At 37.6% G+C, this 17,144-nt stretch overlaps 1 pseudogene; it reads left to right on the forward strand.

Annotated features, from left to right (window-relative positions):
* Positions 1-460: 460 nt before the first annotated feature.
* LOC114612763 lies at positions 461-5,344 on the forward strand (annotated as a pseudogene).
* Positions 5,345-17,144: the final 11,800 nt, after the last annotated feature.

Here is a 17,144-nt window from a genome sequence, read left to right on the forward strand (position 1 = left end):
GAAAAGTTTTACAGATTATTAAAAGAATGAACAATTACAAATATTTCCTTTGTTATAAGTGATATAAAAACTTGCAATATTCATTTTCTATTATATTGGATTCTCATTAAATCTAGTAATAACTGTGTATTTATAGTATACTAATGACTAGAAATATAATATTTTACATTTTTATTTTATTAAACATATAGATGAGGAAAACAATGATTTTTGACTTCAAGTAGCATATTCAGTTTCCAAAACCAATTAACTTTAACACAAGGTGTTACAACAGGACTGAGGATGGCTGGTTGAGAGGCAACAGAGTCACATGACAAATCCCAGGAAATCTAACTCTGGAGACCAGCATCAGGGTGCATATATGAGTTTATTGCCCACCTCTTAAGCTTACATATAGTGATTGAATCAATCTCAAGCTAACTGTTGACCTATCATATCTGGGCATGCCCCAACTGCTCCAATGAAAGCCTGGCCTGATGAGGTAACTCAGAAGGAGTCTCCAGTGAGGACTTTTGTGAAGACAGGTGACACAGCCACTCACCTTGCCTTGGTGCCTTTTGGCTGTATCACCAGTGTTCTGGAAGCCATCTTGAACTTAATGTGTGACACATCAGGGCTCTTCAAGGAGTTGCAAGAGCCTGTGGTGCGTTGCTCTCCATCCCATTCTTTCCTTCACAAGGCTAATTTCTCCATCACCTACAATAAAGAGTTGATGATATTGCTTTGAAATAAATACAAATACAAAATTTGAAGCAATAATATATAAAGATTAGAAAAGAGAAAAATACCCAGATAAAGCATTATGAGATACAAATACACACACACACACCAAACAAATAAACAATATCCAACAACAACAACAAAATGCGCTGTAATGACCATCTACTGGTGGGCATGGACGTCTGGATTTAAGAGCAATTTGTGTCCCTAGTAAGGTTTAATTGAAGAAAACAATTTTTTTGTATTCAAGTGCTTATCAATTGGAGATACCTCTTGGCTTAAGGGTGGGAGTCTGTAACCATTTCCAGTCTCAGTTCATGCACCACATCAGATTCTGATTTCTCCAGGCCCAGTGCATGCTGTAACAGTATCTGTGAGTGCACAGGTACTGGAGTCCTGCTATTTATAGAAGGCCTTGTTTCCTTGGTGCTGCTCTTCCCCTCTGGTCTTACAATCATTTCACCTCACCTTTCCCAGGGTTCCTTGATCTGTGAATGGAGGGAATTGATGGAGACATTCCATTCAGACAGAGTGTTTCAATGTCTCTTACTTTGTGCACATTGTACAGTTGTGGTTCCTGTATATAGCAAGGAAGCCTTTCTGATGATGGTTGAGCAAGACACTGGTCTGTATAGTAGTGTAGTAGAATGTAATGAGGCTCATACTAAAATGTAATTTTGTTGCTAATTTCTTTTAGCAGTCCAGTGGTATTTTTTCCAAAACTCCAAATGGATCAAAACATCAACATAAGGCCAGATACATTGAAGAGAATACACATATACATACACATGCATTTGAGAGAAGAGAAAGTGGGGAATGGTCTTGACTGTATTGGCATAGAGAGGGCTTTCTGAAAATAAAACAGATTGCAACAACATTATCAATTAACAAGTGAAATTAAAAATCATCTGTGTAATTATAGCATGATTTGGATAAAGTCAAAACTTACTGAATGATAGGCTTTTTTGTTTTGTATTTTAGCAAACTATACATGTGGTAGAAGGCTAATGTTTAAAATTATTTAAAGAACTCAAAAACACAGACATGAGGATAACAAGTAACCATATATAAATATGTGGCACACCTATAAATAGATTATTGTCACAAGAGAAAATTCAAATGGCTGAGAAGCCCATAAAGAAATGTTAAATATTCTTAGTCCTCAGGGAAATGAAAATTAAAATTACTTTCAGATGAAAATATTTCACCACTAGATAAATAAAATAAGTGACACTTCATGTTGGAAAGAATATAATATGTCGAGTACTCATCCATTGCTGGTGGGAACGCAACATGAACTATGGAATATGCACTTGGATATGCACTATGGAAATCAGTCTGGTAGTTCATGAGGACGTTTAGAATTGATCTACATTAATATCTAGCTTTACCACTCTTAGGCAAAGGCTGTACCCAAAGGGTGCTTCTTTCTACTATAGAGTGTCTTATTCAACTGTGCCCATTGCTGCTCTTTTCAAAAAAGCTAGAAACTATAAACAAACTAGATGTCAACAAATGAAGGAATTTAAAAAACAAAACAAAAACTTGTGGTGTGTTTATGCATGGAATCTTGCATAGCTATTAAAAACGTGAAATCTACAAGTAAATTGATGGAGCTAGAAAAAAATCATCCTGAATGAGGTAACTAGAACATATAAAGACAAATATGGTATGTACTTACTTGTATGTGGAAGTTAATTGTTAAATCTTCAATAAACAATCCATATAACCACAGAGGACAGATATAGAGTAAGAGGCTGGGGTAGGAATGAATCGTCATAGGAAGGCAAATGATACATTCCTTGAATGGATGGTGGGATGGAGGGTTAAAATGTTAGAATCAAAAAGGGAGTGTGAAGAAAAAGGGGTGAGGAACGTAATATGGTCAGGACAGCTAAAACTAAGGGCTGTTTGAGGGACTGGATAGGAAACCAATACAACAGAACCTTCCTAAAATATATACATATATGAAGGTGATCTAAATAGAATCATTAAATAATGGGGTAGATGGAGCTACAGCTGGGCATCTCACATTTCCAAATGAAGACTCCAGTTCTGAAAATTGGCTAAGCTACTGAGTTGTTTGCCAAAATGGCCCTGTGGTAACCCATAAGCAATCTAGCCTATGCCAAGCTATTGGTTAATCTTTACAAACTGATAGTAAGCCACAATTACTTAAGACAACATCTACATAACATATTGAACATAAAGAAGTTGAGCTGGTGGCTACCTAGATCTTTCAACCTTACTGATTAGACTAGCTCATAGTCCTGAAATGCTCTGCATATTCTCATGCTACTCATGCTACCAAAGGAGAAAGCTAAGCACATACTCAGCTACAAAGTCTTAGATCTACCATGCATGCAAGATCCACTAGAGGACTAATGGCCTGGGGCTTATAGGACTAATGAATCAATATCTGATAAGATTTAAAGCCCCATATGGGATGTAGCACTCATCTCTGAAATTTTTTTAGGAAACAAGCATCTACTGCATTTTCTTCACATGGTTTCTATTAAGTTCCCTCAGGTACACCAGTAAGAAGGGACTACCATTTGAGGGAGGACTTCTCAACCTTAGGATATGCTTGGCAAAGAACAGAGAGTTTCAAAACTCAATAAACGGAAGCTTTTCTTTTATTTAATAGATGAGTTATTAGCAATCTGTGCTTATTGTTTGGCTCATTATCTGAACCCCTACACTCAAAATACGGTTTTAATTATGTAAGTAAAATAAAATCACCATATTTAGGCAGATTGTAAAGTTAAACATACAAAAGGGATAACATTACTGCTACTGCTGCTACTACTGTTATGACGATGACTACTACCACCACCCCATGGTTCAGTTGTAACATGTAGCTTATTGGAATAGCTTAAAAGTTCTATTTTGTTGAGTAACAATAACAAAAAAATCTTTTAAATACTGACTTATTTTTTGATATTATAGCAAAGATATGACTGATCACATTATAGTACCTGTTATGATATTTTGAATATGGCAAATTTGTATGAAACAATTCAATGCTTTGTTCATCTCAAGGCAATGATTGAAGCCCTGACTTCAGGGGCCAAATGTCCTCTCCGGTCACTCAGGGTTTCAGACTGGAAGTACTACCTTCATATGCAATAAAAGTTGAGAGAATTAAGAATTTACATTGAGTAGAGGCTGGAGATGTGATTTACATTGAAGTAAACAGTGAAGCTCTGAAGAGGCAAAGCAGGTATGACACATATGCCACAGGATTTGACCTTGAAGCTGAAGAGGACGTCCCTTTGCCAAAGGGAGATGTGCACAAGAAGAAGGAAATCATACAGGATGTGACCTTGCATTAACTGGATGTTGCCAATGCACAGTCTCAGGGTGGGGAAGATATTCTGTCTATGATGGGCCAGTTAATGAAGCAAAAAAAAAAAAAAAAAGACTGAGATCACAGATAAACTGTGAGGTTAACAAGGCAGTGAACAAATACATTAACCAGGGCATTGCAGAGCTGGTTCCTGGAATGCTCTTTGGTGGTGAGGTCCATCACCTACCTGCACCGTTCTCTGGAGTCCTCCATCGCCCCCATTGGCATCTTTGCATCCAACCAAAGCAACTGTGTCATCAGGGGCACTGAGGACATCACTTCTCCACACAGCATCCCATTGGACCCGCTGGACCCGGTAATGATCATCAGGACCATGCTGTATACGCCACAGAAGATGAAGCAGATCATTAAGATCCAAGCCCAGACGGAAGGCATCAACATCAGCAAGGAGACACTGAATCTCCTAGGGGAGACTGGCACCAAGACCACTCTGAGGTATTCGGTGCAGTTGCTGATCTCAGCCAACCTTCTGGCAAAGATCAATGGAAAGGACAACATTGAGAAGGAGCACGTGGAAGAGAGCAGCGAGCTCTTCTATGATGTCAAGTCCTCTGCCAAGATTCTGGCTGGTACGTGAAGAAACGTTGAGTTTGGAGGTGCACCCAGTCGATTAACTCAACATCGTGGGCAGAGTCTTGCTTCAAGCATGCTTTGGAGTGTTACAATATCTTTGTAAATTATCAAATCTCCATGGTTGTTTGGAAGGATCCCTTACCCACTTAACTTGTTTTCTAATAAAACTGAATAGGTTATTTTGAAAAAAAATTTACACTGATTTGTTGAAAAGCAAACTAACATCGAGTGGAAATTGTAACCACTGTATGTTTTTATCAAAAGAAACAGAAATATACAGCATTCTTTTAAAATGACTCTACATTTTAAAATATTTTATCAGAATGACCATATCTTTAAATAATATGAATATCCTTTCGAAATACTGATTCAAAGAGAAGCTAGCTCAGCTTCTTGGATATTTCTTCTTAAATTATGTTACTATTATAATTCATTATTATTGTTATTAAAGTTCTTTCTTGCGTATATATCATCAGTGCATCGTGTGCATGCCTGAAATCTAACTAGTCCTATAGAAGTGCATCAAGTGCTCTGAGTCACTGAGCCATGCCTTCATACCCTAGAATAAATACATGTTATTACGTGATTTTGATATAATTAGTCTTTCTATTATATTTCACAGGGTCTAAAATCTACTCATCTGTGTTCTGCTGGTCTTCTCTCATCTGTTCCCGGCTCTAGAATCTCTGGCTGGCTTGTTAGTAATGTCACAGGTGAGGTCGTATCTGGGGAAGGTACTGAAATGAAATAGAATGAAATAGATCACCTTCAACAAAACAAATCATACTTTTATTGTCCCCATTGAACACATTATTAAATAAAGGGGTGTAACATTTTGCTATGGAATAACACTTTTAATTATAGTGCATGCTTTAAAACTGCAGCTGAATATAATATAATTTTAGCAGTCTTTCTCTCCTAAGGCGTCAACACCATTTATCACTCCTTCTGCCATCTGGCATGTCTGAACCATCATGATCAGCAGTTTATGAGGAAATTAAAACATTCAATGGGTCTCTCTTCAATAATGTTTTGAGGTCAGGGACAATATTGCCAGCAGTGATAAGATGCATTTTTATCACACACTTGAGAGGCATCCATTCAACATATTTTATAGCTTTCTAGGTTAAGACTAGCCAAGCTTTTCCTTATTTGTACTGATGTGACATGGGGGTCACTCTGTATAATAATTATCTAAGAATCACTCAGAATAGCATCCTCTCTAATATATTGCTTATTCAGCTACATTCAGTTACAGGATGAGCTGTGGCAATAAAAGTCTCTCTCTCTCTCTCTCTCTCTCTCTCTCTCTCCTCTCTCTCTCTCCCTATTTGGTTTGGTCAGGTTTTGTTTTTCAGTTTAAGGATCTCTTCCATCATTTGAATATCATTTACTGAAAAGATATATATCATGGCTAAACTAATTTTGTAATTCTATAATACTATCCCAAATCATTGGGCCACAGGAATGCAAGTCTTTCTAGGAGAAAATTTCTAGGGGAAATTATTACATTATATTATGTTTAGTGTGTTTCATTGAAATATTTGTCAATTTCTCAGTGGATATCAACACACCATATTGAATAAGAAAGGTGTCCCAGTAACTTTTGAGGTTAAGAGCACACAAGTCTTTTGAGTTATTATGCGAATTTGTTTGGCCAAATTATTTTAATTATTTTGGTTATTTGTAGCACTATATAAATCTAAGAATCAGCTTGTATTTATTGCAAAAATATTGTTGAGATGCTTATAATAATTTTGTAAATGAAAAATTTGAAAAACATGATTTATACATTCATTTTTTCATGTTGCTCAAATATTTATTTTGTTAATCATATTGGCAAGTATACACTTGCACACTTATTTTTTCCATTCTATTTTTAAAAATTTGTTCTTTAATCTTTTTTTTTTTTTTACAATCCAGGTTTTATCCCCTTCCTGGTCCATGCTCTGAGTGTTCTACATCTCACATCCCAGTCTCCAAGAGGATGTTATCACCACCCACCCCTACTTTAACAGACCTCCCCACTTCCTGGGGATTCATGTCTCTTGAGTGTTAGATGCATCTTCTCTGACTGAGTCCAGACCCGGCAGTCATCTGTTGTGGGCCTCACATCAGCTATGCTGCCTGGTGGATGGATCAGTGTCTGGGAGATCTTGGGAGTCCAGATTGGTTGAGATGGCTGGTCCTCCTTCAGGGTCACCCTCTCCTCAGCTTCTTTAGCTTGTCCCTAATTCAACCACACGCAATAGCAACTTCCGTCCATTGGTTGGGTGTAAATATCTGCATCTGACTCTTTCAGCTGCTTGTTGGGCCTTTCAGAGGGCAATCATGATAGGCCCCTGTTTGTAAGCACACCATAGCATCACTAAAACTGTCAGGCCTTGGGGCCTCTCCTTGAGCTGGATCCCAATTTAGGCCTGTCGCTGGACCTTCTTTTCCTCACGCTCTTCTCCATTTTTGTCCCTACAGTTCTTTCAGGCAGGAACAATTATGGGTCAGAGTTTTGACTGTAGGATGGCAACACTCACTTGATGCCCTGTCTAACTGCTGCAGGTGGGATCTACAAGTTCCCTCTCCCCGGTGTAGGGTATTTCATCTAAGGTCTCTCCCTATGAGTCCTGGGAGTCTCTCACCTCTCAGGTCTCTGATACATTCTAGATGGTGTCCCTACCTTGGTTCCTCAGAAAATTTGAAATAGATCTATCTGAAGATGCAGCAATACTACTCTTGGGAATATACCCAAAAGATGCCCCAACATCCCACAGGGGCATGTGTTCAACAATGTTCATAGTGGTCGTATTTGTGATAGCCAGAAGCTGGAAACAACCCTGACATACCACAATAGAAGAATGGATACAAAAAATGTGGTTAATTTACACAATGGAATACTACTGAGCTACCCAGAATGAGGACATCCTGAGTTTTGCAAACAAATGGATGGATCTAGGAAATATCATCCTGAGTGAGGTAACTCAGACTCAAAAGGGCATATGCACAGTATATATTCACTAATTAGTAGATATTAGCCAAAAATGTACAGAATACTCAGGATACAATCCACAGAACTCAGGAAGGTTAACATGTCCAAGATTAACATGTCTTAAGTGAGGATGCTTCAACACCACTTGGAAGGCAGAAGAAAGCAATCACAGAAGGGTGTGGGAAGGAGGGTATAACCTCAGTGGAAAAGCCATCAGGAAGGGGAAGAGGAGAAAGTAATCATGTATTGGGTGGGAGGAAAAGGACAGAAACTCTGAGGGCCAGAAGACTTTTCACTGATATGTGTGTGTTAGAATTCTATTTATTGTAATATTTTTCACCTAATGTCAATTCTACTGCAATTTTTACATCAAAAATAATCTTTAATATAAATATATAAAATGTCTCGTTCTTTTCAAAGATGTTTGATTTTATTTATATTTTTTATTAAGATGGCAACAGCAAAGTCCATCAAAGTAACCTGGACAGGCATTCTTTTCTTCTTCCTCCTTTGAAGGTACTGGTATTTCATGGATCAAGTTAGCTATACATTTTCTGCCCTTTGTCTAGAAACATATATAGGTATTTGTATACCATGTTTTACTATGATCAAACATGTCCAATTTGTATCTGTAAGCAGTAAGGTCCCTTACTTTATTCAGAAAATGTAGTTACTGTGAATTAACTACATTTTCTGAATAAAGTGTTACCAGCCATTTTCAAAGAAAATTTCCTTCGCAGCATAGAAAGGATCACAGAAAACCACAACATGATACACTGCAGAGATTAATGGATCTCAGGAATCCAGAACAGTGGATACATATATGTGGCAATTTATGCATCTCTGACTCAGTAAACATCACAGAAAAGAAACAGGATTATTGTCAGACCTGAATATCAGAAAATCTTCAGTGCCACAGATTTTCCTTAAAATGGCTTCATTTTGAAGTCACAAAAATGGTAATACCAATGGAGATGCAAACATAGAGGGGGAGAAATTTTTTGGTAAGCCCACTCTTAGACAAAAAGTTACAGCAACAATATTGGGAGAAGAGAATCAGCCTCTCCCTGTGATGAGCCCTCTTACTGGTTGCCTAATACAGAGTGGTCAGCCTTGAAACAAGATACACACAATAACACATAAGGAAATAGAGACCTTATTTATATACTTGTGCATACACACACACATTCATACACGTGTGTGTGTTTTATATAACAATAAGTATACAATTAAAAAGGATATTTATTAACTTGAGGGAGTTATAAGAAGAAATAGAGGGATGAAATAGAGGGTAAAGTGATTGATTTCAATTTAAATTTTAAAATAAAATGAAATGAACATTAAGTACAAGTAGCACTTAATGAAATGAACATTAAGTACATTAACAATAAGTGGCTTGAGGGGAAATCAAATTTCTTAAAATTTTCAGAAAAATGACCTTTATTATCAATGTAAACTTTGTCTCTGAGAGAGGTTTGTTTAATGAAACATTTACTTCACTTATTTTCATAATATGGCAATATAATTTTCATACTATGGATATTCTAATTTGCCTATAACTATGACATCCTACATGCTACATTATGTTTAAATATTACTGATAGAAATGATATCATCAGTCTGTTTTTAAGCTAAGGATTTATTTTAATTGATATTAGCATTGTACATTAAAATCTCTGCAATAGAAACAGTAATGAATTTGGAAGTTTCTCATTGCTGTAATAAAATATCTGGCAAAACCAACTTAGGGAGGAAATTTTCATTGACAGTTCCAGGGCATACAAGCCATCATGTTTGGAATGACTTGGTAACAAGCAGGAGAAGGTGGCTGAATGGCTACACTGAGATTGCCCTTAGAAGTTATAGACTGAGCTGAAAGTGAATCTGCTTTATAAAGCTTTAGTGCTCAGTACCAGTGGTCCACTTCCATGGAGCCTCACTTCCTAAATATAGAAAGACTTTCCCAAACAGTGATAACACTAACTGTGGGGGACTCACCAACCTATGGGTGAAATTTTTTATATAAACTAATGAATTATTTTGAGATAATTGATATTTGTCAAAAAAAATTTAGATCTTGTGCATTTTCCTCCCTCTGGTAGATTGAGCACCCATAATCCCAGTCAACCTACAGTTGTACAGACTACCATTTGGTAGTTCCTCAGATCTTAACAGAACTGATATTTGGGATAAGTAAATGAGAAAAAAGTTTAATGTCCTTACATCTAAATACATATAGAGTCTAGAAGACAAAACCATGGAAGCCAGGAATACCACTGTCAATCGATATCCAGATGTTTCCAAAAATGAGATTAGGAGCTGGGTAGTTTTATTTAGGAAATTGAGTAAGTTAGGAAAGGGATGTTGTCAAGCCATTAGTTTAAGACAGTTTTATAACAATCTGTGGCTATTTTGGATAAATGGATATTTCAACATTTAGTTATGTTATAATCAGAGCAGTTAGATAACTGTCAGAGATATAAGAGAATCATAGTTTTCCAAGGAAGTCACTGGTGAACTGATAGACATGGAAATATCATGCAAATTTTTATTTCATGAGAAATGCTAATGTACTTTTCAACATTTTAGAAATAAGAGTTATCCATTAAAAAGCAAAAAAATGTGCTTCTTCTGGATGCATCTGGATACATATTTTTTTGTTAAAAATACCACAGAAGTAAAAATAAGTATATATCCTTAAAAGGTTAATACAAATTTTGGAAATAATGATTAGATCATCGTATAATTTTTCTAAGAATGAACTTGTTGAAGAAATTGTCTTTTATTGCCATCATTATGATTGTCCAGCAGTAATATTTTATAAATTTTAATCACTTGATAAGGAGCTTCTTACTAGCTCTGAATGATTGAATATTTGGTGTATTATATTATGATGCCTAATAAAGTGTCAAATTTCTTATATGCTTGTATAGAATATTTCAAATGTTTCATACGGATTCTGTCTTTTTTTTATATAATTTATTTTTTTCTCAAATCGTAATTCATTCACACAGGGGTTATAAACACAGAAAGGCAGGATGTGGGGAAGGGAATGACACTGGAGTGTGGGTGATCAGGGGGAATACAGAAATTATCAGAACCGGGTATCAGCTGGGTGAAGGTTCAGGGGACAAGTCACTATGACTCTGCCTATGACTCGCTTGTCCTTATCTAAGTTGGTATTGTCTGCCAAGGCTACCTATTTACAAGGTCTATGACTACTCAGGCTGGTACATTTCCACAAAAGCTGCCTGTTTACACTAGCTTATAGCCATCTGTTTCAATGTTTTTCCACTGAGACCCAAGAATTGTTGTTAGTATACATGTATGACAGGCCTATTGCTGATTTTAGACCTATGGCTGATTTTAGGCCTTCAGTGTGTAAGCAGGGCTGCCCCTGACATCTCCTTCCTTCTCTTAGTATAGAAGGGCTGTGGCAATTCTAATCTTGTGAAGGCAGGGATAGAGGCCTGACCTCCAGTATTTGAAGGGGACCTTGTAATGGCTCCAGTCCCCCTGTTGTTGTCCAGTGAGGCATGAGGGCCATACCCATCCCGATGTCTTTTTCCTGGAGAGGGGATACTTTTGACATCAACCCCTATGCAGTCAGGCTTGTCCCTCAGGGAACCCAGATAGAAATTTTTATCTTTTATTTATATTCCCTTTCAGTGCTTAGCCTCGCAGCCTAAGCTAGAATTCAGATCGCCTGACAGAGGGGGTTCTGTTTGGCCCGTCTCTGCTTGGTCTAGGGGCAGAAATCCCCCCTTTTTAGGTTGGGTGGAGATGGGTTTTGGAAACAATCTGTATAAAGTAACAACCTCATCTTGAGTCTCGTGGTCCTCCATAGCTAACTTATGATAATGTATCTGAGTAGGTTTTGCTACCAAATTATTTATCTGTTCCATCACAGAGTTAGTCTGCCTATTTGAGAGCCAGGGACCAGCAGAAAAAAAAAAAAACAAAAAGAGCCCAAATAGTGGTCCCAAGATGGGAGGAAATAGGGTTGACAACCTTGGAGAGGCTGAAAACCAATTCTTGTACCAGCATTCATCTGTCTCTTTCGCTCTCTGATTTTTCTTAGGACCTTCACTACCTGCTTCATGCTCTCTTTAACCCTCCTTGTCTTGTCTATGTAAAGGCAACATTCTTCTTTAAGAGTTGAACACAGTCAAGAGCTGTACACAGCCTTTTTCATTGTAATAGAGTAAATCAAGTCCAATAAGGATCTTTGCGATTTTAGGAGGTCTCTTCAGATAGCGAAACGAGGGATTTCTTCAGATTAGTGATGTCAGTCTCTAGCTGTTTGATGTTCTTGTCAGTGGCCCTTCAAAGGTCTGAGTAGTGTAAGTTCGGAGGCCAGCATCTGGATTACAACTTCTAACAGCAGACATCACGGGTGATTCATTTTTACCTGGAAAGGAAAAAGAAGGGAATTCTCAGGGAGATTTCTCTTCCCTGGATGTAAATTTTTATTCATCTTACTTATGGTTGGGCCTGACTTTGTGGGGGTATCTATTTTTTATTAATCTTTTTGGTAACCAATTAGCTGTGCCTTCTGTGGTATCAGACAAGTATATCAATCCTTAGCCCCAAAGGGTACTGGGTCTGGGCCATTCCCTTTAAGGGTGAGCGGGTCCTTTCCCATATCTGTGGCAAAGTTTTGTTGGTCTCGGTGGTGCCAGAAGCAGTCAGCAGCAGATTTGCCATGAGCTTTCAGCATTAGAGAGATAAAAGTAAACAAGGAATGATGGAGAGTATTTCAGGAGTACTCATTCTGAGGGGTACCGTTCCCCCCTCTTTTGTTTTTAAAGCCAATTTTTGAGAGTTCTTGTAAAATCAGGACAGAAGTGCCAACAGTCGCTCCTTCCACACTCAGAGAGTCATGAAGACCCTATTTAAAGATATATAAATCTATATTAATGATCTTTTGTCAAAGGACTGTTATAGCACCACCGACAACTAATCAGACTATATAATATATAGATTAGTAATAGTTTCTTCTACTTTTTGTTAGATTACCTCTCTTTTGTCAATTAATTGTTGAGGAAAATTAGGATTTACATCTCTCTTGAGAATATTGAACAAAGACTTAAATTCTTTTGTGGATCGCTTAAAATAAGATCTTAGCCAATTAGCATCTCCTAGGAACTTTTGAAAATTATTTGAAATAAGTAAACGCTCTCTCTTTTTTTCCAGACCCTTTATCTGTGTGTGTGTTTTTATTGGATATTATATGTATTTAACTTTCAATGTTATCTCCTCTCCCATTCTCCCCAAAAAAAACCCTTATCCCGTACCCCCTCCTCCTAATTTTTGTGAGGGTGTGCTCCAAACATCCTCCCAGTCCGATCTCCCTGCTCTTGAATTCTCACACAGTAGGGGACCCAAACTTTCTGGGACCATGGCCCTCCAGTTTCACTGAAGTCTAACAAGGTCACACTCAGTTTCCTATACTTGTGCATGAGTCCCTCCCTTTGTGCTCTCTGGCTGGCGGTTTAGACTTTAGGAGCTCTGGTTGAAAATTTGATACTCCTTCTAGAAAGGACCAAAGCATCCACACTTTGGTCTTCCTTCTTCTCTGTGAGTCTTATGTGGTCTACACCTTGTTTCTTAGAAATTGTGAGCTTTTGGGCTAATATCCACTTACCAGTGCACACCATGTATGTTCTTTTGAGATTGGGTCACCTCACTCAAGATGATATTTTCCAGCTCCATCCATCTGCCTAAGAATTTCATGAACTCATTTTTTTTAATAGCTGAGTAGTACTCCATTGTATAAATGTACCACATCTTCTGCATCCATTCTTCTGTTGAAGGACATCTGGGTTCTTTCCAACTTCTGGCTATTATAAATAAGGCTACTATGAACATGGTGGAGCATGTGTTCCTGTTGTATGTTGAAACGTCTTTTGGGTATATGCCCAGGAGTGATATAGCTGGGTCCTCAGGTAACACTATGTTCAATTTTCTGAGATACCACCAGACTGCTTTCCATAGTGTTTGCACCAGTTTACAATCCCACCAACAGTGGAGGATTGATCCTCTTTCTCCACATCCTCGCCAACATGTGCTGTCATCTGTGGTTTTGATCTTAGCCATTCTGACTGGTGTGAGGTGGAATCTCAGTGTTGTTTTCATTTGCATTTCCCTGATGACTAGGGATGCTGAACACTTCTTTAGGTGCTTCTCAACCATTCGAGCTTCCTTAGTTGAGAATTCTTTTTCAGCTCTGTGCTCCATTTTTTAATAGGGTTCTTTGATTGTCTAGAGTCTAATTTCTTCAGTTCTTTGTATACCTTGGAATTTAGCCCTTTATCAGATGTAGGGTTGGTGAAGATCTTTTCCCAATCTGTTGGTTGCTGCTTTGTCCTATTGACTGTGTCCTTTGCTTTACAGAAGCTTTGCAGTTTTATGAGGTCCCATTTGTCAATTCTTGGTCTTAGAGCACAGGCCCTTGGTGTTCTGTTCAGGAACTTTTCTCCTGTGCCTATGTGTTCCAGGCTTTTTCCCAGTTTCTCTTCTATTTGTTTCAGTGTGGCTGGTTTTAGGTGGAGGTCCTTGATCCACTTGGAATTGAGCTTTGTACATGGAGGTAAGTATGGATCAATTTGCATTTTTCTACATTCTGACCTCCAGTTGGACCAGCACCATTTGTTGAAAATGCTGTCTTTTTTCCACTCGATGGTTTTAGCTCCTTTGTCAAAGATCAGGTGAGCATAGGTATGGGGATTCATTTCTGGGTCTTCTATTCTATTCCACTGATCCTCCTGCTTGTCTCTGTTCCAATACCACCAGTTTTTACCACTATTGCTTTGTAGTACAGCTTGAAGTCAGGGATGGTTATTCCCCCAGAAGTTCTTTTATTGCTGAGAGTAGTTTTTGCAGTCCTGGGTTTTTTGTTATTCCAAATGAATTTTAAGATTGCTCTTTCTATCTCTGTGAAGAATTGAGTGGGAAGTTTGATGGGGATTGCATTAAATATGTAGATGGCTTTTGGCAAAATAGCCATTTTTATTATATTAATCCTTCCAATCCATGAGCATGGGAGATCTTTCCATCTTCTGAGATCTGCTTCGATTTCTATCTTCAGGGGCATGAAGTTCTTGTCATAGAGCTCTTTTATTTGCTTGGCTAGGTTCACACCCAGGGATTTTATATTATCTGTGACTATTGTGAAGGGTGTCATTTCCATAATTTTTTTCTCAGCCAGTTTATCTTTTGAGTAGAGGAAGGCTACTGATTTGCTTGAGTTAATTTTATATCCAGCCACTTTGCTAAAGTTGTTTATCAGGTTTAGGAGTTCTCTGGTGAAGTTTTGGGGTCACTTAAGTATACTATCATATCATCTGCAAATAGTGAGATTTTGACTTCTTCCTTTCCAATTTGTATCCCTTTGACCTCCTTGTGTTGCCTAATTGCTCTGGCTAGGACTTCCAATACTATATTAAATAAGTAGGAGGAGAGTGGGCAGCCTTGCCTAGTCTCTGATTTTAGTGGGATTGCTTCAATTTTCTCTCCATTTAGTTTGATGCTGGCTACTGGTTTGCTGTATATTGCTTTTACTATGTGTAGGTATGGACCTTGAATTCCTGATCTAAGACTTTTATCATGAAGGGGTGTTGAATTTTGTCAAATGCTTTCTCAGCATCTGGTCATATGATCAAGGGGATTTTTTTCTTTGAGTTTGTTTATATAGTGAATTACTTTGATGGATTTCCGTATATTGAGCCAACCCTGCTTTTCTGGGATAAAGCCTACTTGATCATGATGGATAATTGTTTTGATGTGTTCTTGGATTCGGTTCGCTAGAATTTTATTGAGTAATTTTGCATCAATATTCATAAGGGAGATTGGTCTGAAGTTCTCTTTCTTTATGGGGTCTTTGTGTGGTTTAGATATGAGCATAATTGTGGCTTAATAGAATGAACTGTGCAGTTTACCTTCTGTTTCTATTTTGTGGAATAGTTTGAAAAGAATTGGAATTAGGTCTTCCTTGAAGGTCTGATAGAATTCTGCACTAAAACCATCTGGTCCTGGACTTTTCTTTGTAGGGAGACTTTTAATGACTGCTTCTATTTCTTTTGGGGTTATGGGAATGTTTAGATGTTTTTTCTGGTCCTGATTTAATATTGGTAACTTGTATTTGTCTAGAAAATTGTCCATTTGATCCAAATTTTCCAATTTTGTTGAGTATAGGCTTTTGTAGTAGGATCTGATGATTTTTTTAATTTCCTCAGTTTCTGTTGTTATGTCACCCTTTTCAGTTCTGATTTTATTAATTGGGATACTGTCTCTCTGCCCTCTGATTAGTCTAGCTAAGGGTTTGTCTATCTTGTTGATTTTCTTAAAGAACCAGCTCCTGGTTTTATTGATTCTTTGGATACTTCTTTTTGTTGCTATTTGGTTGATTTCAGCCCTGAGTTTGATTATTTCCTGCCGTCTACTCCTCTTGGGTGTATTAGCTTCTTTTTGTTCTAGGTCTTTCAGGTGCTTTGTTAAGCTGCTAGTGTATGCTTCCTCCAGTTTCTTTTTGTAGGCACTTGGAGCGATGAATTTTCCTCTTAGCACTGCTTTCATTGTATCCCATAGATTTTGGTATGATGTGTCATCTTTTTCATTAAATTCTAAAAAGTTTTTAATTTCTTTCTTTATTTCTTCCCTTACCAGATTATCAAGGAGTAGGGAGTTGTTCAGGTTCCATGTGAATGTGGGCTTTCCATTGTCTTTGTGATTTTTGAAGACCAGCCTTAGATCATGGTGATCTGATAGGATGCAGGGGATTATTTCAATTTTTTTATATCTGTTGAGGCCTGTCTTGTGCCCAATTATATTGTCTATTTTGGAGAAAGTACCATGAGGTGCTGAGAAAAACGTATATTCTTTTGCTTTAGGGTGAAATGTTCTATAGATATCTGTTAAGTCCATTTCGTTCATAACTTCTGTTAGTTTCACTGTATCTCTCTTCAGTTTCTGTTTCCATGGTCTATCCATTGCTGAGAGTGGGGTGTTGAAGTCTCCCACTATTATTGTGTGAGGTGCAATGTGTGTTTTGAGCTTTAGTAAGGTTTCTTTTATGAAAGTGGGTGCTCTTGTATTTAGCGCATAGATATTCAGAATTGAGAGTTCATGTTGGTTGATTTTTCCTTTGACAAGTATGATATGTCCTTCATTATCCTTTTTGATAGCTTTAAGTTGAAAGTCGATTTTATTCGATATTACAATGGCTACTCCCACTTGTTTCTTAGGGCCATTTGCTTGAAAAATTGTTTTCCAACCTTTTACTCTAAGGTAGTGTCTGTCTCTGTTGCTGAGGTGGGTTTCCTGTAAGCAGCAAAAAGTTGGGTCCTGTTTGGGTATCCAGTCCTTTAGCCTATGACTTTTTATTGTGGAATTGAGTCCATTGATGTTAAGAGGTATTAAGGAGAAGGTGTTGTTGCTTCCTGTCTTTTTTGCTAATAGTGGAGACATTGTTTGTGTGGTTATCTTCTTTTGGGTTTG

This window comes from Grammomys surdaster, unplaced genomic scaffold (genome assembly GCF_004785775.1).
Source record: "Grammomys surdaster isolate TR1022 unplaced genomic scaffold, NIH_TR_1.0 126182, whole genome shotgun sequence".
NCBI classification, from domain to species: domain Eukaryota; kingdom Metazoa; phylum Chordata; class Mammalia; order Rodentia; family Muridae; genus Grammomys; species Grammomys surdaster.